The sequence below is a fragment of the Drosophila virilis genome, chromosome X, assembly GCF_030788295.1.
Source record: "Drosophila virilis strain 15010-1051.87 chromosome X, Dvir_AGI_RSII-ME, whole genome shotgun sequence".
Lineage (NCBI taxonomy): Eukaryota > Metazoa > Arthropoda > Insecta > Diptera > Drosophilidae > Drosophila > Drosophila virilis.
This window is the reverse complement of record NC_091543.1, coordinates 15,602,043-15,625,617: the sequence shown is the minus strand read 5'-3', so window position 1 is coordinate 15,625,617 and position 23,575 is coordinate 15,602,043. Positions and strand designations below refer to the sequence as shown.

Here is a 23,575-nt window from a genome sequence, read left to right as displayed (position 1 = left end):
GAACCCACCTGACGGCGGTTGACAATTTATTGCAGCAGATAAGTATAAAGCAATTAAGTTGATTGCATAGGACCAAAGGATATTTAATTGATGTAATCAAAAACTTGATAGCTTGACAAGGCTCCAATGCAGCATTGGATAGAGAACGGGCCTGCCAATTGCGAGTAGTTACAACTGCCGAGCAGACAAGCTGCCCGGAAGGAGTTCAGGTGGGCAGCACACACCTGCCTGGACCGGTCGGGCATCGGCACGGTTCGCCCATAAGGACAAAAGGACATGCGAGTACATAGAGCGCATCTAGTATATGTGTGAATGGGCGCATTCTTGTGAATTTTTGTGAATTGAAATTTTTGAAATTTCCCGTCAGTCTGCAAGCGGCCAGACACATTGGTATGCCGTTAATTGTTGTCATCCAGACGACATTGCCAGGACACACAGTCCTGTTGGCTGCGAAGTCCTTCAAAGCACCCAAAGCCGACCATTTGTGCGAGGCCAAGGCTAAAATTGAGTGAGTGAGAGCGTACGCTGTCGCTTTCTCGCTTTTCTCTCTAGGAAATTACAGATTTGTAACTTTAATCTTAAAATACCCGGTCGGGCGCTCTCTTCCTAGCTTTCTATTTGATTTAAACTCTTTCACTCTTCCCACTACAAATGTTTTAGATTTCTAAGATACTCTCTCTCTTTCTCTCTATCTCTTTCTCTATATTTTTCTCGATAAAAATTGATCAGATTTTTTCTTTCCTCTTGGCTCAAAAAGGCATGCCCAAAATCCAAGCATGCTTTTGTTTCTGGTCCAGATTCTGCCCATGTTTTGTACAGAAGTTGAGTTCAATTTTAACACTAGTCGAGAACAGTTCAAAAAAATTTTATTACATTTTTTTTTGTCAGAAAATTTTTTGCCTCGAGAAAGGAATTTATCGCTTTTAAACGCAAAATGTCTAAGTGGAATCGATTCAGCACATTGGTGCAGTCCGTACGTGTCCTGGCCCTCCGGGATATCGTGAAGTTGGCGGTGAACAATATGACAAGATACACCGGTTCTGTTGGCGGGGTTATAGTCAAGGATTCGTATAATATGCAAGCAAAGGAGAAGCTATCTCCAGAGGAGGGACTTAAGGATGAGCTTCGAGAAGATCGAATCACAAAGGTCCTGTGCTCAAATTCAAAAAACGCCGAGAGAGGCGGTTCCTGATGCGAGATCCGTAAGTAAGCTTGTCTTTCGTATACCCAGCATCCATTTAAAATGAGTAGAAAGGGTATGATGGTTTCGAGCAAAGTATGTAACAGAAGGGCGGCCGTGTCTGGATTCGTCTGTCTATCTCCCATACATAGGTCCTCCTATCCGCGGAGACCAAGTATACTTCAGATCATGAATAACTTGTCGCGTTTCTATGGAAGCGATGAGAATCAATATGGTTTTTCCTGGTTTTTTGATCATATCTGGAAGCCAATAAAAGCTGAAGGCAGTAAATTTGGAATGCTGGAATTGTTTAGTATACCTCAACAAGATATTAGTGGGCTTTAAAACAAATTGACGATAGAGCCTTCCGCTTCTGTTGGAGCTCGCATTTCGAAACAATATTTCTGACCTGAAAATTTCATAAAGATCGCACAACAAACACCCGAGTTATCCAAGGAGACATTTTGAATAGAACACGACTAATGTGAATGTGAATGTGAGGGGAAGACAGAGTGTCTGTAACAGCAGCTGGACGCTGAGTTCAGGGTATTTCCTGGTCGGGCATTCCCGACTGGACTAATTGTTTTAAAATAAAATAATTTTTATTCTTTTTTTTAGCTATGCACACGGGATCCACATATTGTAACGTTCATTTTGATGTTTTTGTCACTACCTACTACGAAAGCAAAAAAATAATTTTGACGGGAAGGTTTCATAATCAATTGCGAGGCTAACTTAATATATACAAATGCATATCTGTGGTCCTAACGTATTCTAAATTATATTGTTATTATTAATTCGTGCAGGCAAAATGTAACGCCACGGAATAACAGTAAATCGTTCTAACATTTGAATCAATTTGTGTTATGTTACCTAATAGCCATGCCCAAGCTCTGTTGCTTAACAGCGTGCTGTTAATACAAACAACTGTTGAGCAAGTATGAGAGCAACGGCGCTCTCGCTCTCTCGCACACGCACACACACAGTTTGTGTTGTGCAAAAAAAAGTTGTACAACGACAGCAAAAGCATAGAACGCAACTAACAACAACAACACCAACGAGCAGCGCGCGTGACAGCTGCGACGTCGACGTTGCTGCCGCTGCCTCGACGTGTTGTACTCTCTTTCTTATTGGGAAAGAGCAGTTTTTCACCAGCCGTCAAGTTGTGTCCGTGTCGCGGTCGCGTCGCTCAGTGTTTGTTGTTGTCTGTCGTCGTTTTGACTATTTGTTAAAATTATTGTTAATGCTAAATACCATATGTAACGGCTTTTTATAAAACGCGTTTTGTTTGTTTTTGTTTTTGTGATGCCTTGTGAAATTAAGCGAACGAAATTAACGGCGCGCGTCTCCAGCAACAGTAACAGTAGTACCAGCAGCAGCAGCAGCAACAACAACAAGTGCAGTACAGCTGCACCAGCAGCAGCAGCAGCAACAACAGTTACATGAAGCGACAGCTGTTTGCCAGTTGACAAGTGTCGCATTGGCAAATCTAAAATTTATTTAAAAGCAGTCAAAGCAAATTTACAGTAAAACGCCCATTGTACAAATCAAACTAAGACCAAATACAAATTTACCGTTTTTTGTGCGCTGCGGAGAGACGCCTGGCCAACGACGACTGGCGCAATAATAACAACAACAGTAACAGTCACAACAACAACAACAACAGCAGCATCAAGCAAAAAAGTGTTTCTCTAGTTTTTTTTTTGTGTTTTTCTTGTTTGTTTTTTTTTTTTTTTATTTTTTGCCTGCGCAGTTTGGCGCTCTCACGTGTTTGCGCCGACTGCGACGCCGGCCGCGGCTCGTTTGATAAATGCAAAGAAATTCCCATGCGGCCGTTTAGTACATTTTCTACAGTTTATTTTGTGTGCCGCCTACTGTTACATTTCCTTGGCTACCGCTGCTGCTGCTGCCGCCACTGTTACTCCAACTGCTGCAGCGGCCATGTAGCAGCTACAGTGGACCATCCATTTACTTGGACTCTGCTGTCGCCGCCGCTGCCGCCGTCGACATCTCCTTGTCGGCGTCGTTTGCTGTGATAAGCTCAGCTGCTGAATTGGACGCTGCCAACAGAGAAAGAGGTAAGTAAATTTGTAGCTCTGCTTAGTTGCTGTAACGGTTTCTGATCGCTGTGAGAGGAAATATGCAAATATGCATATGTATGTGTATATTTTGGCATGTTTTTGTATTTAATTGAGCCACTTATAAATTAGCGAATTTTTTAAAGATTCGCACCAGGTAGTCGTTATCACGACATTATATTAAAGATATATGTACAGTATGTCAATAAAGTGTTTTTACTAACAAAAAAAAACTAATTTTTTGGGTTTAGTTGAAAATAAATGTACCTAAAAGTGAGAATTTTTTTTCAATTATAATTTATTTCGATTCTATATTTCTCCTAGAACTTAATGGCAAAAAGAATTGTTAAATAACATTACCCAAACATTTTATAAAATTAAAAAACTAAAAACATTCACATTTTATGCTGTCAATAAAGTGTTTTTACAGCTACGGTAAATTGTTTTGCCGTTCTCTTTTGGGTGATCCCGTTAGATTTGGGCCCATGCGTTTTGGCTTCTCTTGTGTCTTCGACTTTTCTTGTCATTTTCTATTGCAATTTATAACGTTTTGCTTTAATTTTATGAAAAATAAAATGCCAGGAAAAAGAACAACTTTTGAAGTCGCTCAGCTGGTGTATTATAACCATCAGATGGGACGTCAAGTCTCGGAACTGGCTGATATGTTTAATTTATCAAAAGCAACGATATACAACATATTAAACAGAGCCAATAAGGAAGATAGGCTAGAGGCAAAGCCAGTATGTGGTCGACCCTGCAAAATTTCTGACAGAGATAAGCGAAAAATTCTGAGAAAAATTGAGAAAAATCCACAAATTTCGCTTAGGGATATTGCTCAGGAGTTCAAGGAAGAAAGTGGTGTTGATGTGTTACATGAAACTGTCCGAAAATTACTGAATTCCAATGACTACACATCACGAGTTGCCAGGAAAAAACCTCTACTATCGGCGGCGAATATTTTGAAGCGGCTATCGTTCGCTCAAGTCCATGTAAATAGTTCGAACGATTTTTGGAGTAACGTCATATTCTGTGACGAAAGCAAGATGATGCTATTCTACAACGATGGGCCATCCAGAGTCTGGAGAAAGCCACTAACAGCGTTGGAAAACCGCAATATTATTCCAACCGTTAAATTCGGAAAACTATCAGTGATGGTGTGGGGGTGTATTTCGAGCAAGGGTGTAGGAGATTTGACCTTCATTGAGAATACCATGGATGCTAGACAATATCTGAGCATTTTACAGACACATCTCGTCAGTAGTGCACAGAAATTTGGATTCTATGAGGACAATAAGCCAATTTTTAAATTTTACCAGGACAATGACCCGAAGCATAAAGCTCATATGGTAAGAGTTTGGCTGTTGTACAACTGTGGAAAGGTGTTAGACACTCCACCACAAAGTCCAGATATGAATCCAATAGAAAATGTGTGGTCATATTTGAAAAAAAAAGTCGCAAAGCGGAGTCCAAAATCAAAAACTGATTTAAAAGCTGCTGTACTGGAAGAATGGCAGAAGATTCCAGAAACATACATACAAAACCTTATTGTTTCAATGAAACGGCGATTGCAGGCTGTATGTGACGCTAATGGCAGCCACACAAAGTATTAAAAAAAAATATTCCTGTTTTTTTAACATTGTTATTTAGTAATAAAGTTTCGTGTAAAAACACTTTATTGACAGCATAAAATTTGAATGTTTTTAGTTTTTTAATTTTATAAAATGTTTGGGTAATGTTATTTAACAATTCTTTTTGCCATTAAGTTCTAGGAAAAATATAGAATCGAAATAAATTAGAATTGAAAAAAAATTCTCACTTTTAGGTACATTTATTTTCAACTAAACCCAAAAAATTAGTTTTTTTTTGTTAGTAAAAACACTTTATTGACATACTGTATATAGAATTTAACTTTTATTTTGAGCCAAGTCATATTTGATTCCTTAGTTTTATATCCAAGTTTGCTTCAAATTGATCCCTTTGCATAGATGTGGGATTTTGTAATATAAAACTGTAATTTTTAACAGAGAAGTTTGCACAAAATGTTATTTAAGACTTAACAGCTGTATAACATTATTTAGCAATATATTTCTTATATGCAGCTTAGCTGGCAAAATGTTAAAGTTAAATAATTTCTGTAAGATTTCCTTTAAAACGGGCTACTTAAATGTTTTGCTGGAAGTTTCCATTTGCAGTACACTCTAGATACGCTCTATCTATATCAACTATAATATGTTGTTTCTTATTTTACTATTTCCATTTCATTGTTGATTTGTACTCTATTACTTTTGGACTTGTTAAATTCTCGACAGCTTTGTAAAGACTCTGCCGAAACTTAGACCTGCCAGAACTTGGTTAAATCCTAACTGATTTTTGTGGGTAATATCAATGGTCAAGTTCTTTTTCATGATTAGTTGTGGAATTGTAGATCTCTTTTTTTTGCCCCATATTCAATCCATAGTAAACAATAATATAGAACTTGCACTTCCTGGCTTCAAAACGGTTCTGTTTGCAGCTTTAACTCTTTCCTCAGAGTTCCTTAAGGTCTGATGAGGCGCGGTTAGTATTGGGAATTTGTTGGATTTGATGGGTCACATCGTATTATTTACAGTGCCTGCAGTTGAACAGCTGCCATTTGTCCTCGTTGCATTTTGCAATATCCTCTCATCGCTCTCAGCACATCCGCGCCACACCTCCCTTCCGTCCTGCCACACAGCACACGCCCACGTGGCTGCGCTGCATGCACCACAGTGCCATCAATAAGTATGTCAACTGAGTCAACAGCATTTGCACAGCAGATGGACGCTGTATGGTCGCGGCGGAGGGGCTTGATGGGCGGTGGGGGAGGCGGCCAATACTGGAACTACGGACTTGAAACATTTGTCGCCAATGTCGTCGCTCATTTGGCCAAAAAAAAAAAAAAAAAAAGTGGGAAAAGAAAGGCAGAAAAGCCGAAAGCGAGTGCGAAAAGGAGCAGGAAAAACTCACTATAGCGAAAAGACAAATCAAGAGAAAAGGCATTCTGCCAGACACCCCCCCATGCCCCCCCACGCCGCCCACACACCCTCGCAACCCCCATTTACCCATAGACCTAACAATATACCAAACAATTCCATTGATTTTTCTTGTGGGAATAGGAAAATATAAGTGCGGCACACGGCCAACAGGCGCAGGCCATAGACATAGACAAGGACATGGACATGGACATGGTAGACATGGATATAGACACAACAGCACTCTCCCCCATCTTCGCCTTCCGTCCGTAGTTGCTGCCCCTGACGCAGTACTCCGAGTACTGCGCGCACCCTTCTGCGGCGGCGGGGGCGGCGGAAGCGGTGCTGCTTCTTCGTTCGCGTCGTTGAACTTTTTGCAACATGCTTCGTTCCGATATACCCTAGACTTTTTGAATAGCTACAAAGCGGGTCTATTGCGAACGCATGCCACTCGTGAAATCTGTATATTGGAGTACACTAAATCTATAAATTTTTTATCGGTAATCTAAACTTAGTCTATATAGACATGTTCCGCTAATACTACAAAAGCTGAAGAAAAAGCTAGAAAACTTTAGTTTCGTAAGTTCTAGAAACTCTTAATCTTCACTATTCACTTGGTATTTGTTGAAATGTGGCTGGTAATAATATAAGAGATCCAGTGTTGGAAATCACTAAATGAGTGCATTTTTCAACACCAGCTGTGCAAGTTTATCGTTTAAAACTAGCGTGGCATCTGATTAATTTTGACAATTCCCTTGGCATTTTTCCATGAAAATGTGCAAAGAAATATTGTAAAAACTCCAGTGTTGGAAATCACTAAATGAATTCTGCGTTCAATAGATTGATTGCTATCCGAAATCCCAAGTTTATTTTGACAGTTTCACTTAAATATTTCCAGATTCTTTCAATATATCCATAATTAGATGCAGTTTTTGTCGCTGCACTTTTAAAACGTTTACAGGGTAGCGCCCAATCGAGCAGTTGCAAACGAAATATTTTAACTTGTTTACTGTTGCGTTTTCTTCTGTTTTTGTGCTTTTTTTTTTTTTTACCTTTAACTTTCTTTGAGTCTCAGCACTCTGTGGCTCTCCCTGCTCGCCGCTTGATTCCGGCTTGGAAAACGGAATTTATGTTAATTTGGTGCTACATTCCAGGAACCATGTCCTTTGTCTTATTTGCTTAGCTATAACTTTGTTTTGGTTTTGGTTTCCTTGAATTTGGTTTGGCTTGGCTTGGTTTGGTTTGCTTTTGTCTGGTCGGCTCCACTTTTATTTCTCTTATTTATTTTTATTTTTATTTTGGGGTAGGTTGTGTCTTAGGGTTAACCCGTACGCATTAGCTTGGGCCCTCAGTTTGTTTTGATTGTTCCAAGTTTTCCATTGAGATATTTACGTTGCAATCGAATTGTTTGCATATCTTGACGAATTCCCAGGAATGCGCCAGGGAAGTGGCTGGGGCTGGGCCTGGCGCTGTGGCTGGGGTGAACATATTTGTGGTATCATATGGAAATCGCTAAAAGATCATTTTCCATGGCGTCTCATTTTGCTGTTCTTGTTTGTGTAAACAACTTTTCCAGTTGCAGCCTATCTCTGTCACGTGCTCTTACTTGCAATGTTTCCATTTCTCTTTCTCTAACTCTCTTGCTGTCTCTCTATCTTTGTTGCTGTCTATCTCTATTTCTTTTTCTCTCTCTATTTCTTTTTCGCTATCCTTTTCTCTATATCTCTATCTCTTCCTCAATCTATTTCGTTCTTTCTCTTTCAGTTTTTCTCTCTTTCTCTACTGTATTCTTCCTCTCTCTCTCTCTCCCTCTCTCTCTCCCTCTCTGTCACTCTCTCTATATCTGTCTCTGTCTCTGTCTCTATTCCTGTCTCTTTATATTTGTCTGTCTCTCTTTCTTTCTCTGTCTCCCTCTCTTTCTCTGACTCTCTTTTCCCTGTCTCTCTCCTTCTCTCTCTCTCTGTCTATGTCTCTCTCTTTTTCTCTCACTGTCTCTCTCTATCCCTCTTTCTCTGTGACTCTCTCTCTCTCTCTATCTTTCTCTTTATTTTTACTCATTGCTCATTGCTTAATTAACTATGATCCGAGCTCAGGTGCCGTGATTTCTTCCTCAGACAAATAGGCTTCATTTACCTGTTATTATACTCTGTACTCAATCAACTATTCGGTATATTCATTTTGTGCATTTGTTCGAACTTCTTTCATATGCTTGGATGTATTTCGGTTGGCTTAGCTTTTGAGTTGCATGTTTGCCATGCCCAAATCCTAGCTTTCACAAACGCAGGGCACAGTAGTTTCTCGAAATGGAAAACCTATGAACATAGAACAAAATAGATTTGTATTTAACGAGTGATTACTGTACTGATAATATTTGTAGCCAAGCACACAACACACAACCTCAAGCTCAACAAGCTGCACTTGCCAATTGTTTTCAGTTCTTCCATTAGTTGCAGAGTATCTGGTAATTGTCCATTTCCAGACACAGGACCATTATTTGTGTGTGTGTGTGTGTGTGTGTGTGTGTGCAACATTCACCTGCAGCTTAGTTGACCTTTGACATTTTGCCTTTATTAGCTCCCACTGCGAAATTGTTATTGTGGTCATTTTCATATTCTATTTTCCGCTTCGTTTTCCTTTCTTTTCTCTCGACACTAGCGCCATGTCAATACTTTTCCGAGCGTTTTCCTGCAATCGGAAATTTGTTTCGTTTAATTGATTTTCATTTCGTTTTTGCCACGTTTGATTTGCTTCTGCGTTTTGCTTTGGGTCATGTTGGGTTGATAGGTTCAAATTGTTTGAGAATAAACTATACCTGAGGATTCGCTTTATTGTGTTTCTATCTTTCGTTTCCAAGCTTTAGTCGAATTGGACCCTTCGAGGCGGAATTAGCCATCAAAAATAAAGGATTCGCTTTATCTAATCAGTGCAATAATAGAAAAAGAACTGCTTTAAACATAAATAATATGCAATCTGTCGAATCATTCAGCTGTGGACTGCAGATTGCATCGGTTAGTTCTGCAAATGATTCGAGTGCTTTAGCTGGTTTTGTGGCATCAGCTGGCGGTGCAAAATGCAAGCCTCAAATAGCAATTCCATGAACTGTGCACGCACACAACATAAACATAACTTTGCCACAAAATATACCCCCCTCCACCCCACCACCACCCACACACACACACACACACACACACACACACACACACACAGCTAGACAATTTTATTTTTGTTTCTGGTGCATTTTTGGCCCGAACCGTCGACATATGGCCAAACAAGCCGTCCAAGAAAAACAGCAGCCGACAGAACAAGAACTCACAAATAAAAAAAAAAAAACAAGTGTGCTCTAGTGGAGAGTACACAACTGGCAGCTACCCTGTAAAGTCTTGGCAGTGTACAAATGTTTCCATTTTTAAACAATTTCATTTGGGAAACAAAATTGAAATTGTTGATTTAAAATGTTTTAAAATTTACATTTTCAAATTCGCTTTTCGGATCATTTATTTTCTTCAAGTATTTTTTTCATATTATGGATATTTTCTCAAATTTGGTAAACAAAATGTTTTCTAAAAATTTAAACGTTCGGGTAATTTTGATTTAAATACAACTATTTTTTTTATTCTCAATTTTCGAATTGCTTTTATTCGATGATGTTGGATTGTGCAGGAAGCTAACTTAAAAGTGAGACAAATTTAAGTGAAGCTTATTTTTTTGACTCGGCTGTTGGAACTGATTTTACATATGTGCTATAATAAGTATATATATATATATATATATATTTTTTTTTTACCACGTGGCTGCGGAGCTGCCAATTTTTGTTAGTACAGGGTACAACAAAATGAGGAGGAAACTTTAATAAAAACATGTCAAGAGCACTTTTCGTTGAAGTAACTGCAGCAGAGGAAAAACTGGAGACGCCCACACAACCACGCAACCAGGTTGCAGCCATCCACCTACCCGCTCGCCCGTTCTTTGGCTGTGGCAGCCGCAAACGGCGTCAAGTCGAGTTCTTATTTTTTTTTTTTTTTTTGGCCACCCGCCGCATTTGTTGCTGCTGCTGTTGTTTTTTGGACTTGACCAAGTTTATTGCCTGCCATATGCAATTGCCGTAGATTATTTTTGCCGTGGCGATGGCGATGCTTTGACATGGCAAAGGCGTCAACGTTGCCGTCCACCCTGCTAAAATGAATCTTGTGCACAGATTTGACACCCACACTGCACTCGGAGTATAAATAGCAACAGCAAATGACTCGACCACACTCTCGCTCAGACCCTGCTCAGACCCAGTTCAGACCAGCCGAGCATTTCTCCCATTGAGCCGCTGGCTCTGGGCTACGTGATGTTGTCCAACTTGCCCAATTTTGGACACGAGGCCCGCTTTAAGAGCGCTACTTGAAGACGGCATCATGCAGCTGCGATGCGTTGCAAGTGGCCCCTTTGGGGCAAGTGGGGCAAGTGCTTGCCACACACACGCACACGCACATACATCACACACAATAAAACCACGCAATGGCCCATGTATGCAAATTCTCTAGTTGCATTTTAGTGTCAAGTGCGGCCGTACACAAAGCCAACGGGCTAAAGGTAAGCGGGGGGAAGGTAAACGAGGGGAAGGTAATGGGCCCCAACTAAATGCAAAACGATTTCGATTTAGAGCACTCTATAGTTGTCTCTTATTTCTTGGCACTAGCGCAGTTTGTTTGCGAACTACTTTAAAGCGGGCGCCAGAGACAATATCAGTGAACTAGTTCGGTTCATTTGAGCAACAATGTGCGACAGGGCTTGGTCTCATATCAAATTGATGCTGAAACAAAAAGAATCGAATATCTTTGGTGAACGCTGAAAAGCCTGTTCAAATCACAAAGAACTGGCTAAGTTAATTTTATGAACCAGTTGTCTGTTGTTATTCAAGCAACCAAAGTGAATCTTAGCTTTACGACTGGTTCACCTTCGACCATTTTCTAAAAGTCGCATAACTGCGCTCTAAATGAACCTTAGTCTAAGCACTTTTGCTCGCTAGAGGTTGCTTTGACTCAGTTGTATTATGAACTAGTTCAGAAATGGAAATCTTAAGAGCTAGTGGGTGATGCTTGTTGGCATTGAATGCTTGGATGTTGAATATAAATATCAAGATAAGAATATAGAAATCTTCTTTAAAGAGTATTCAATCAATACAAATACAAATTCTGATTCATCGTGAATCAGTCAAAATGCAACTAGTCTGACTGTAAACCAATTCATGTGTTCCTTATCGTGATGAATCCATTTTTTTTTTTTTTTTGCATTTTTTTTTTTTTTCAATTTATTTGCCACTTGGCACCAACGATTGAGTGTGCGATTGAGTGAATGAATGAGCGAGTGATTCGATATTCATTTCCATTCACATTCATTCCGGCATTTCAGGCATTCATGCAATGCCATTCAGCTAAACGAAGTGGTTTCCTAACTGCCCAATGAGCTGCCGAGAGCGTCTAACTGCGATTGCCCCCCCTCTCTCACCTATGTCTATGTCCCTTCTCACGTCTCACACACTCTGCGCCGTGGTAAGCGCCTAGTCAAGCCCTGGCTTGACTGCAATGTGGGGGCCAAAACTGTTGTACATTCAATTAATTATTTATACCGGAAAAGGTAAACGTGCCCGAAAAACACGCAAGAAGCAACCAAAGCCAAAGCTAGTGAGGTGAGGCATGGGGCTGGCGGCTACAGAGAAAGAAATGCCCGTAACTGTAGCCGTGGCAAACATTTTACGGTTACATCGTCGCTGACATCGTCGACGTCGTTTTTTGCATAATTGATTAAATGACTGGCCATATAACGAGCAAACAGCGTTCAAATTGTTTGCCTTTGCTGCCTGCCACGCCCGCAATGCCCCAACGTGGGCGCAACCAGCTCCTGAGCCAGACCCTGAGCCGGAGCCAGAGCCGGAGCCACACGCGTCTCCCCGTGCAGCGGCCGTGAAAAATGTGAATGTGTATTTACGACGTTAGGAATTTGTAGCAGCTACTTGAAACAAGATGGAACCTAAGGCACCAGAGTCTGCCAGCCCCCCTTTACCTGTGTGTTGGGAGTGCTGCACGTGGGATTATGGCATTGGGCAAGTGCTGTGATTATTGGCTAAATCTAAAATGCAAAGTGCCAAAATGAAAACAACATTTTGCCGAGCTTGTTCAAAGCTCTGAAGTGCGGAACTTGTTCAAATCGTCGCTCAACGAACTAGTTCTCGGCCAAACCATATATAGATAATATATATAGACATCTAATATAATATAACATCTAATAAAAAGTAAAGCAGACAGTTCTGAAGCCAAGCCAATATATATCCATGAACCCGACTGCCTACTACTCTGTAAGGGTAGTTAATCTTCGGCCTGCCTAGAATAGGTTTTCTCACTTGTGTCAATTGTTTTGGGTGTCGTTACACATTTCATGACAAAGCTATAATACCCTCAACAAGTGTATAAAAAAAGGGAGAATCAAATAAGAAGTTAATAAAAGCCAGAAGTGAAATTAAATATATGTATAATATAATGCTTATATATATAATACATATAGCTGCTTTTAATTTTAAATTAGGCTCCTTTTGTTTCGTTTTATTTAAAAAAAAATATCAGAACTAAACATTTTACGCTAATTAAAATCAACTTTGGAGTCTCTCTATTTGTGTCTAAAAGAAAAGTTTTGTTTTTACTTATTTACATTTTTTTTTGTTAATTTTTTCTTTTGTTTTTTATGGTGCGAGCTGTGTGTGTGTGTGTGTGTGTGTGTGTTGTTGGCCTTGTTTGTTGCTTGAACTTTGAACTTTTTTGCCGTGCATTGGGCCAAGTCCCCTTGGCTCCACTTTGCCTATGAGGCCCCTAAACAAACACCCATTCGCACTCATCCCGTTTGCCTGTTGTGTTCTTGTAGGGCACGAAACAAGCACTTTGAGGCCGTTTGCCCTCCCCCCCGCGCACACACGCCAAAACACACACATGTCATATGCTAATGTCTGTTATAAATATGTGTGTATGTGTGTGCGTGTGTGTGTCAAGTGTATATCCTTTTGGCGAAGCGAGTGCATTTTCTTGTCAACGCTGACATTTCCTGCACTTCGGCCTTGTTTTTCCTTTATATATTTTTTTTCGCCCACCCAATGTCTTGCCATCTTCTTGTTTTACCCAATACCCATTGAAAATGAGTAGAAACGGGTATAATAGTGTTGTGCAAATCAATGTTTCGGGCAGAAGAAAGCCTCGACTCAAACCTATAAGGAGTATATCTTAGTCAGAACTGAGCCGATACACAAAACGAGTGAAACATAACCTCTCGAGGCCTTTAACTGATTCGTCAAGATCGATAATTATCGATTTAAACTATAAGGTCTGACTACACCAAACCTTAGATATATATCTCGTATATGCAGACCTTATTTTTTATTATTTTAGTTATTTTTAGATGCCTATGCCCATTCGAGGGTATGTCGTAGTCGAGCACACTCGACTGCAACACTCCTGCTTGTTGTTTTTTCCTTAGATGTTGTCATTCCTCCCGTTTAATGAGCATTTCCCTTTGGTACCTTTTGTATGGCTTTGTTGTTTTTATTTGATAAAAGCCAAGAATTATGATTGTTCCACATTTTATGTTAGTCGCAGTTGAATGACAGCTGCAAGTTGCTTTTAATAGGAATTACTTGAGAACGTCACGATATCGCGGAAATTTCTACATATATTTAAGGATTCGAAAATGCTGGCTATAATTTATATAAGCCATATTTTTTTCAAGCAAATCAATGTATACAATTCAAAATTCTATGTTTGAACAAATATATGGAATATGCATGCTATTTGCCTTATTTGTGTTGCTTTATTGGAATTTGTTTTAAGTTTGCTTCTGTTTGCCAATCTGCCAATTTGCCACGCGCCTGGCAGTGACGCCCATATCAAGGTCATGGTCGTCTTCGCCGTCATCTATATACATATGTACGTCCATAAGTATACATCTTTTCTGTCCCCCCCTTGCCGTTCCTAGAACTTTTCGTGATTTGGTTTTGGCTGGCAATTAAGAGTTCGTTCAAAAGAATCTTTTTAGTGGCGCCGTCGCATTTTTTTTTTTGTTTAATCGATGGCGTCAATTGCACTCCACTTAAGCTTACAGTTTTTGGATTTTTTCTGCCTCGTAGCCTGCTCCTCATATATATATTGTAGATATATATAGTTGATGTGTCTGTATAAGTTTTGGGGGCGAGCGCTGCTTAGATACAGTTGTGCTGTTCAATAAGCACGGTAGACTTTTATGAGTACTAGCAGGGAACCTGTGTCAGGTCATCATTATTGATCATTAATGCATTTTTGGGTAGAACGGAGACAGGCTTGTATTTATTCACAGGAGCAGGCGAAGAAAGAAGGAAAGGTTAGATGGGAAAAGACAGAGAGAGAAAGAGAGAGAGAGGGCGTGTATATAAGCCGAGGAAGTTTATAAGATAGTCAACACAACCTGTGATGCTTACTTGAATTCATGAGAATCGCATAGTAGGGCAATAGTTAAAAATGCGTTTTATTTGAATTGCAGCCCAGCGGAAAGTAAAAGTGACTTTTTTGTGCACAGAATACGTACAAGTAACCATAAATATATGTACAAATTCATACACACATAGTTGCATAAATATGCATCTAAATATTACATATATACACAAATGCATTGTAAACATACGTCGGAAAAATCACAAAGAAAAAAGTCCATGAATGGGCATATGAGAATTTGTTTAGAATATTCTATTTTCTATTGACAGACTTAAATTTCTTTTATCATATTAAATTTATAACATAGAATATGTTTCGTAACATAAAGAAAAAGGAAACTGATGTCCGATGTTCAGATAAGAAAAGTTTTTCCTACACAGCAGATATTGTGAAAAGAAATCTTATACATATGTATATCTGTATGTACAATATATATGTACATTTATATTTATGACTAACAGCACTTTAGTTGAGTTCACTAGATGTTATAAATAAAGTAAATAAACATAAAGTACATTTTGGTAAAACGACAGACACTTTTCTCCCCTTGATATCAAGTAATTCATTCATTTAACGCACTAACAACAAAACTCTATTAAAATTCCTTTTACTGAGTAAATTTAAGAAAACCGAAATGGAAAAAACAACTTAATATGTAGCAGACAGGTGTAACCAACTGCGCAATACTCTTACTTATGCTGGCCGATAAAGCTATTAGAAGATATGTACATAGATAGAATCGTTGGTGTGGCCAAACATTTTGACTTTGATAGATTTGTATATTATTATATAGATTAAGCTGAGTTTTGATAATTGCGTCAATAGGCGTCGGAAAGAAATTGAATTCAGCAAAAACTTGGCACAAAACCAATATACTCCTTTTCTTTCTGTAATAACATGAGCTAACAGTTCTGTCCACTTAATGTAAACAAAACAAACTTGGCCTTTTATTTTTGTGCACCAACAGCTCTTAGCTGTATCAAGGGAGCGTGCGGCTTTTGCTGCCGCAGCAACAGCGGCTACTCTATCTACCTTTTCTACCTGTCGGCACACGCCCATTTAGTTCGCATTATGCAAAAACAAGCAAGCAACAACAACGGCAGCAACAACAATAGAAAAGAAACAACAATAGTTTGCAATGCCGCTTGCATTGTTTGCTGTAAGACAACAGCAGTCTGTTAAGTGCTAACAGCGGCGCAACAGCGCATTTCGCTGTGAGTGAACTACTCTGTTCGCTGCTTGTAACATAGCAGCGCAGAGAGCAGCAATGCTTGAGAGCGTGAGAGTGAGAGAGTGCCAATTGAGCAAGTGGGGGCGCAGCGCAGTCGTTGCTTGTAATGTGCGGCTGTTGTTATTGTTGCTTTTGTTTTATTTATTTTTTTGTAAGTGAGCATTTGACGTTGACGTTTTGACTGCTGCTGCCTCTGCCGCATTCGCTGCGACTGCAACTGCAGCCAGTTGGTATGATTGTTGTTGTTATTGCAGTCCATTGACTCTTTCAGTTTGCTCAGTAACTGTTGTTGCTGTCGCTGGCGCTATGCGCAGTTGTCACAGTTGCTGGCACTGCCGCTGCCGTTGTCGCTGCCGCTGCTGCTGCGGCTGCTGCTGCTGCTTCTGCTGTTGTTGTTGTTATTGTTGTTATTGGCATTATTGTATAGATTTTTTCTCACTTTTGCATGTTTGCTTGTACTTTATTCATACGCATGCATAAGCCCGTTTTGTTTATTAACGATAAAAACTGCAATCTGTGTGCTGAGCGTGGCTCAGGCTGCCTACCAAACACAACACACAGGCACACCTACAAGCTCACACACATACATTCATATATACATATATGTACATATATATGAATATGTAGCCTCTGTCTGGCTGCTGTGGGAGTTTTTTATTTGAATATCCCTTGTCAAAAAATCGCATAGCATGGGTAGCATCAGCTTGAACAGCAGTGTGTAACACTATAGCTGTGTTTATCCTAACTAATATGATTCGGAATTTGAGAATCCGAAAGAGGAGCATTTACAAAACGATTTTCCCCAATTCCTAGTTCCAATCAAATTTATTCTACAAAATACTTTATAGTTTCATTATAATCGCTGCAATTACAACAAAAGGTATTTTAAATGTGTAAATAATAAACACAAACGGTTTCATATAACGTAGAAGTACTTAAAACAGAGTATGCCATAGTCAACCCTTAATCTATAATGTAATATTAGATATATATATTGAGAACGTTCTGTTTAGTATTCTGTTTAAGATTTGAGCTGAGTACAGGGTATTTCTGGTTCTATCGTTCTTGCATAGACAGCTCTACATATTAATATTGTTGTTGCATTTTAATTAAGATAACTTCAGTTTATGACAGCACACTCACACACACTCACACACACACACACACGCACACACACTCACACATGGATATGCATATTTATGTATGCATATCAGTTGTTGTCCAAAGTTCATTGTGGGCTGTTTATAAATAAATTGAAGTTAAGGAGTGGGCGTGATTTGTGCGCAAAGTCAGTGATCAGCTAATGGGCGATTACTTAAATATTATTATTCTTATTATAACTACTATTACTATGGAAATTGCAGTTGTGCATATATAGTTTCGGTTTTGGTAACTAAAACCCCATACCTATTCCATACCTCCATTCTAATGTTGGTGTTTCCACCTCTTATGATCTTCGAATCATGTTAAAGAAAACATTTCTCAATATCGATATTTATCGATACTATGGTACAATATGAAAGGCTTATACCAGTTTTATCCACTTTAAATGGGTTCAGACTACACATATTATTAAAGAGTTCATATATGTATGTATTAGAACACTCCACAATTTTTTCCATAGAGCTTTGTGCCGGAAGTAGCTAATGCATAAGAAGTTCTGCGTATTTGGCTTTAGGCGTGAAAGCTGCATGTAAAGGTTACCTTAGTGGGACTTGAATACCTCTCTCTCTCTCTCTCTCTCTCTATCACTAGTTCACTCGCAGTCTCGCTCTCGCTCCCTCTTTTACTTTAATTGACTTTAATTAAATGCAAGTCGTAAAGTCAAATATGTGACATGGGCGCACAGTCGCATTCTCAGGGCGCGGGCGCGGTTGCGGGCCTTGTCGTTACAATTTAATTAAAGCGAATGCGAATCATAAATATTATAATACCAGCGCAGCAACTGTAAGACCCAATTGTCGAATAACGTGCCAGGCTAACGATGTCTACTCGCAGCTATAATTCGGTCTTATAGACATGGCCAACAGCTTTCAGTTTAAGCTCTGCAGTTTTTACTGATTTACCCTCGGATTCATTCATAACCTAATATCACATATTCAAATTTGCTAACAGATAGAAGTTGAATTTTAATATGTTCTTTAATGCTTAAAATATATTGGTTTTGTATAGTGTTGTAAAACGCCTTATTATTTTCTCAAATATAAACTTTTCCGATTTGTGAACATTTTTTAGCTTTCGGAACCTATTTTCAAATAAATTCCAAAATGTTATAAATTTGTTGTTCTCCGCAGGAGTGCATTTTTAGGTTTTTTAAATTTTATATTTCAAGTGTTGCTAAACAACTAAAGTTATATATTTGTCACCAAAATAAACTACTTAAACATGATATAATTTATTGAAAAGGAAAATTCGAATTTCTCGACGCAATTGAATTTTGAAAGTTTCAATTTTTAAGCAGCTCTCAAGTTTTTTTTACTCTATAGTTTAGAGCATAGTTTTCTCTAATTTAACTTATTTCAACCAATATTATTATGATTTTTAATTTCATAGTGTTGACCACAGTTTTGGAAAAGTACCATATCCTATATGAACAATCGTTTGTGCTGCATGTATGTAGGGTAACTGGTAGGGTATTGAATCGTCGTATATAAGTGTACTTGCTTTTTTTTTTGCAATTTGTGTACACTTTGTCTACTCTGAGGCCTTACCAACTTGTCGCGACTTTAAGCCGCAAACTGTAAACTGGTCCGCAGCGAAGGTCGTTGCTTGTTTGTTTCGCTGGGTTGGGCTCACTTTGGATTTGGTTGCTCTGGTTGTGGGTCTGGCCAACGACATGCCTCTTAATTAGCTGCTTATATATCTTTCATTATGTTGTTGTTGTTGTTGTTTTTTTTTTGTCTCATTAGAGGCGACGCTTTTGCCGGCTGTGCTTGGAGCGGGTGGCCGAATTGTTGGCAACTAAAGCAACAACTAACCGGTTTTTTTTTTGTCATGGAGCTACACATAAACTTGATATAAGCTTCCTTTGAGCTAGCCCACAATTTAGTTTATAATGCGTTTGAGATAAATCGGATTACTATGACGTATAGCTCTATGACAAGAATTGCTCGAAAAATAAATTTGTTGCGTGGAAAACTTTTCTGTTCTTCCTGACACCTTGACCAAACTATGCTCCCAACATATCTCCAAGTCCGCATTAAATCGTACCATTCTATTATATGGCGCCTATAGGCATAATCGGATAAAGCACTTCTAAGTCATAGGCTTAAAGAGGTATTAAATTGCCTTATTTCGACTAGTAGTCATCAATACCTATTATGCTCTCAGTTTGCAGTCGATTGGCGAATTTACTTTGATCTTTGATTGTCGCCGCAGCTTTTACAACACTGGCTACATTGTTGGGTTGCATTTCGATGAGCTCAGCGCTTGCATTTGTCATGCATTATGCAGTGGCTATTAAAAACCATTAAGCACCCACAATACACACACACACACACGCACACACACACATACTGTCACACGCACTAAGTTGCATATACATACACATCATTTACTTGATCTGGCGACCAAGTTGCAGTCTTTAGAGTTGCCAACTTCTGTTTGGCTTGTCACGTAGGTCATAGAGCGGCGGTTACTACCCACCCCTCACTCCACTGCCCTGTGCATGGCCCACACCTTATTGTCTTCTAGCCCAGAAGTACTTACCAACTAGCATAAACAACAACAACAATGACAATCGTTTTTACAGCTAAGCCACAGCGCAGACAATAACTTCCCCAGCCCTCCCCCCGCTCTGCTGTGACTAGGCCAGCCTAGCCTTTGCCATTGCTGCGGGTGTCTCTGTTGCGTGTGTCGGCTGGAATGGGGTGAGGAGGGGGGGGGGGGGTTGGTTGGTTGGTGTAGAAGGTGGCGGGCTTACCAATTAAAATGCGCGACATCACATGTGCGCGAGCATTTATTATAAATTTTTCGTTGGAATTGACTGAAAAATAGTTAGTAAAAAACCAAGAAAAAAATAAACTAAAAAGCGGGAGAAAATAAATAAAAGCGGATAAAGAACAAGCAGAACATAAGAGCAGGGGGTTGACTAAATGAGTGCGGTTGAAAGGGTAGCGGGGGAGGGGGGGGGGGAAGGGGTTATTGTGCGGATCGGGCTGGTACAGTTGCTACCGTTGCATGCGCGACAACCCGCTCCGCTGTCCCCCCCGCTATATTCTGTGCATGTTACAATGTTGTTAATATGACGCTTAGTAGTTGTCTCACACATACTCACACACAAACACACACACACACATTCATGCAAACAAACACACGCTCACTCACACACACACACACACACACACGTACACACACGACAAAATATGCATTGACAATGTTTTTCAAATTGACGGCGCACAACAAGAGTGAGAGAGATAGAAGGATATGCTAAGTGGGTGGGGCTGTTGGGGGTGGGTGGCCATGCTGCATGATGCTTGGTGGGAGGGGGGGGGTCATGTTGGGGCGCGTGGCAAGCTGTAAAATTATTGGCATGCGAACGATGCTGCAACGTTTATTAAATTTTTGAAGTGCCGCAACAGGGTGAAGTGTTGCCAGGGGGAAACGGGGCTGCAGAAATATATATATATATATGTACATGTAATGTGCGCGTGTGTGTGCCATTTTATGTAGTATTAATTTTACAACTTGCATTTTGTAACTTGCAACATGAGCACCATATATCATTATTTGCAGCCAAATATACTTGATTTTCAGGCGTGTGTGTGCCTGTGTGTCTGTCTGTGTGCATGTATGCCGTGAGTGTGTGTGTGTGTGTGTGTGTGTGTGTGCTGTCTATCAGTTACATTTTTGATTGCTTTATAAAATGAGAACTGCTTTATTAATTTGTCATCAGCTTGATTATATTTTTATATAATTATGGCTTAATTTTATTAACTTTAATTTATCGCTTTAATTAAACGTTAATCAATAGTCTTTTAAATAAGTTAAACAATTTAATCGACAGCAATTTGCGTTTAACCCAGCGTTAAATGAGTTAACATTTGCGATTTTGTGTGTGTGTGTGTGTGTGTGTGTGTGTTAGTGTGTGTGCGTGCGTATCAAAGTTAACAATCACTTTAACATGTTGTTAAAATATAATAACTTTGCAGCGTTGTCAACTGTCAAAATTGAAAGTTAAATGTAAATAAGATATTTGTTAATCGACACTGCCAAATCTCCAGTTTAGCGTTGCCAAATAATTGAATAAGCGGTGCCAATGCTTTTTTCTAAAATGAACTTAACGTAATTTTGTTGCTGAAAAACTAAGCTTAAGATAAGCGTTTATTTATCTACATTTTTCTAAATTCGAATAGCCATCCAATTGCTTTTACCTAGTGTTGATAAACGAGTTAATAAACAAATATTATTTAGCTGTGTTGATAAACTATCTAAGAAACTTTTTCTGTCAAAATCATATGCTAAATATTGCATTAAAAGTAAACAAGTTGAGCTAAAAATAGCTATTGAAACAATTTTATTTTCTGCGCTCTATGCTGTTGTACATTCTCCTTTATTGATCGAAAACTTTATAAATCGTTGCTCTTAGCACAATTTACCGACCCCTTTTTAAAGGGTTTGTCAAGGCCAAAGAATGTGCAGTGTCTTGAGTCTATTGAGTGCGCCCCACCGTAGCAAGTAAGTTGCTGCAGCAGACACACATGGATTTCAAAATACCCAAATACATTGTCTAATATTTGTGGATGCTCGGGCGGAGCGTTTGCAGCTTAACTGTCGTCTGGGGGTCTCAAATTTGCTTTCTGCTTCCAGCTACACTTGCAACATGCCGCACTTCATTGCAACTAAACAAGTTTGCTAACTATTTGAGTGAGTTTTCATGCGTCGTTGCCGCCGCCGACGCTGCTATTCTTATACTTATTTGGTTTTCTGTCTATAAACATGTATATGTGTGTGTGTGTGTGTGTGTGTGTGTGTATTTTGTATTTGTGTGTGCATTAGCGAGTTGTTGCAAAAACGTAAGGCTAAGCAAACCAAAGAGTAAACACAAGACAATGAAGTCTGAAATAGGAACTGCACATATCCACTCTACTGTCTGTGTGTGTGTGTGTGTGTATCTGTGTGTAACTCCATATTAAGCCGAGTCACAAACATAGATGGTAACTGCAAAATACTTAGTATCGGTATCTGTAAGTTACATATTGCTAAGCAGCTTAAGATTTGAAAGCTTCAAAGTGCTGTCAGGGCTAATGAGTTCGTTCAACTTGTTCAACAAATAAAAAACAAACATCTATTTAGCATAAGGCTATTTTACGCTGTTGCCAAACTGCATGCTGCGCTATTGCCAAACTTCATTGTATTTCTGAGAAATTTTCTAACCTCAACAGATTGAGTTTGTGTCCAGCTTTAATTTTAAGATCTTTAGACTCTCAAATACACTACATTTCTACTTAGCCAAACTTCTATGCAAAGTGCTGTCTTTTGTATTTATTGCCAGCAATTTGTTTATAATTAAATAGAAAACACTCATCAGCATACGATAGACTGTTGCCAATTTTCAGAGCCTGTTTTCAATCTTCGAAGCGTCATTGGCAGATTTTAGTCTTCAGAGCATTCCGTGCATTGTCGACAAATTTGATTAGAGTCCACCTCTTTCTCAAGCCCTTTGCCTATGACTGGAAACTATTTGCTTTGAACTTGTCAGCAAAACGTTGGTAAATAACTAACACGCAGTAGACAAACTTCAGTGGCTCCTTCAATATTCAAAAGAATTGTTGCATTGCATTGTTGTCACATTTCAAAGTGTCGTTTTAAAGACTTTGCCTTGTTGCCAAACTTTTATTGGAAACTGTAGCAGAGCGTTCGAAAATAATAATTCAATACGCTGTAGGCAACCTTCATTGCCGTGTTGCCAATTTTCAAAAGAAATTTTCCAAAGCATTGCTGCCACATTTGAAAGCCGCAAATTGTCAACATTGTCAAAGGCAATCCAATCCCATTGAAAATGCGTGAAGCTTCAGGCGCTCTAGTTGGGCATGTCCGGCTCTCTAATTGCTGACCAGTTGCACTCAAAGAGCCATTTGCGAGGTTGCCGAACTTCAATTAGCAAACAATTTTGTTGTAAAGTGCAGTTGGCCAAGGCAACAGAACTCAAAACTGTGCCCTCAAGTGCACATTTTGTCAAATCAAAAACGGAATTTGAATTTCAATCAACTTAAATTAAATCAAAATTTGTAAAATGAAGTGCAGACGCACATACACACACACACACACACACGCATGCATAACCATTCGAGAGTCACTCGATGACTTCAACTGAAACCCTCAACTTCAATTCCAATTTCATGGGCAGCTGCCAGTTGTCGTCCTTTTCGTTCTCGTCTTCCTAATCAGCACAAAATTTGAATATAATTCTCATGAATGCCCCGAGAGTTGTGCTCCGGTCTGGTCTTGGATACCAAGGGTCTTGGCCTTGGCGCACCCTACGACCACAGCAGCAGCATCAGCAGCTGCAAATGGGTAGCCAGCTGTAGCAGCTCAGAGCTGGAGTTCGGGTTGAAGTTGAAAGTTGGAGAGCCTTTATGGCCACAAAAATTCACAGCAAAGAA

At 39.4% G+C, this 23,575-nt stretch overlaps 1 protein-coding gene across 7 annotated transcripts in view; it reads left to right on the top strand.

Annotated features, from left to right (window-relative positions):
• The first annotated feature begins 2,317 nt into the window (after positions 1-2,317).
• The window catches only part of LOC6635450 (uncharacterized protein CG43867), a 136,573-nt gene continuing 115,315 nt past the window's right edge, over positions 2,318-23,575 (top strand). For 6 of the 7 annotated variants that reach the window (XM_015169159.3, XM_015169154.3, XM_015169156.3 and 3 more), the window contains exon 1: positions 2,318-3,258. The gene's annotated coding sequence lies outside the window, so the exon portion shown is untranslated. The remainder of the gene's footprint in view (positions 3,259-23,575) is intronic. The other variant, XM_015169155.3, reaches the window with a different exon arrangement.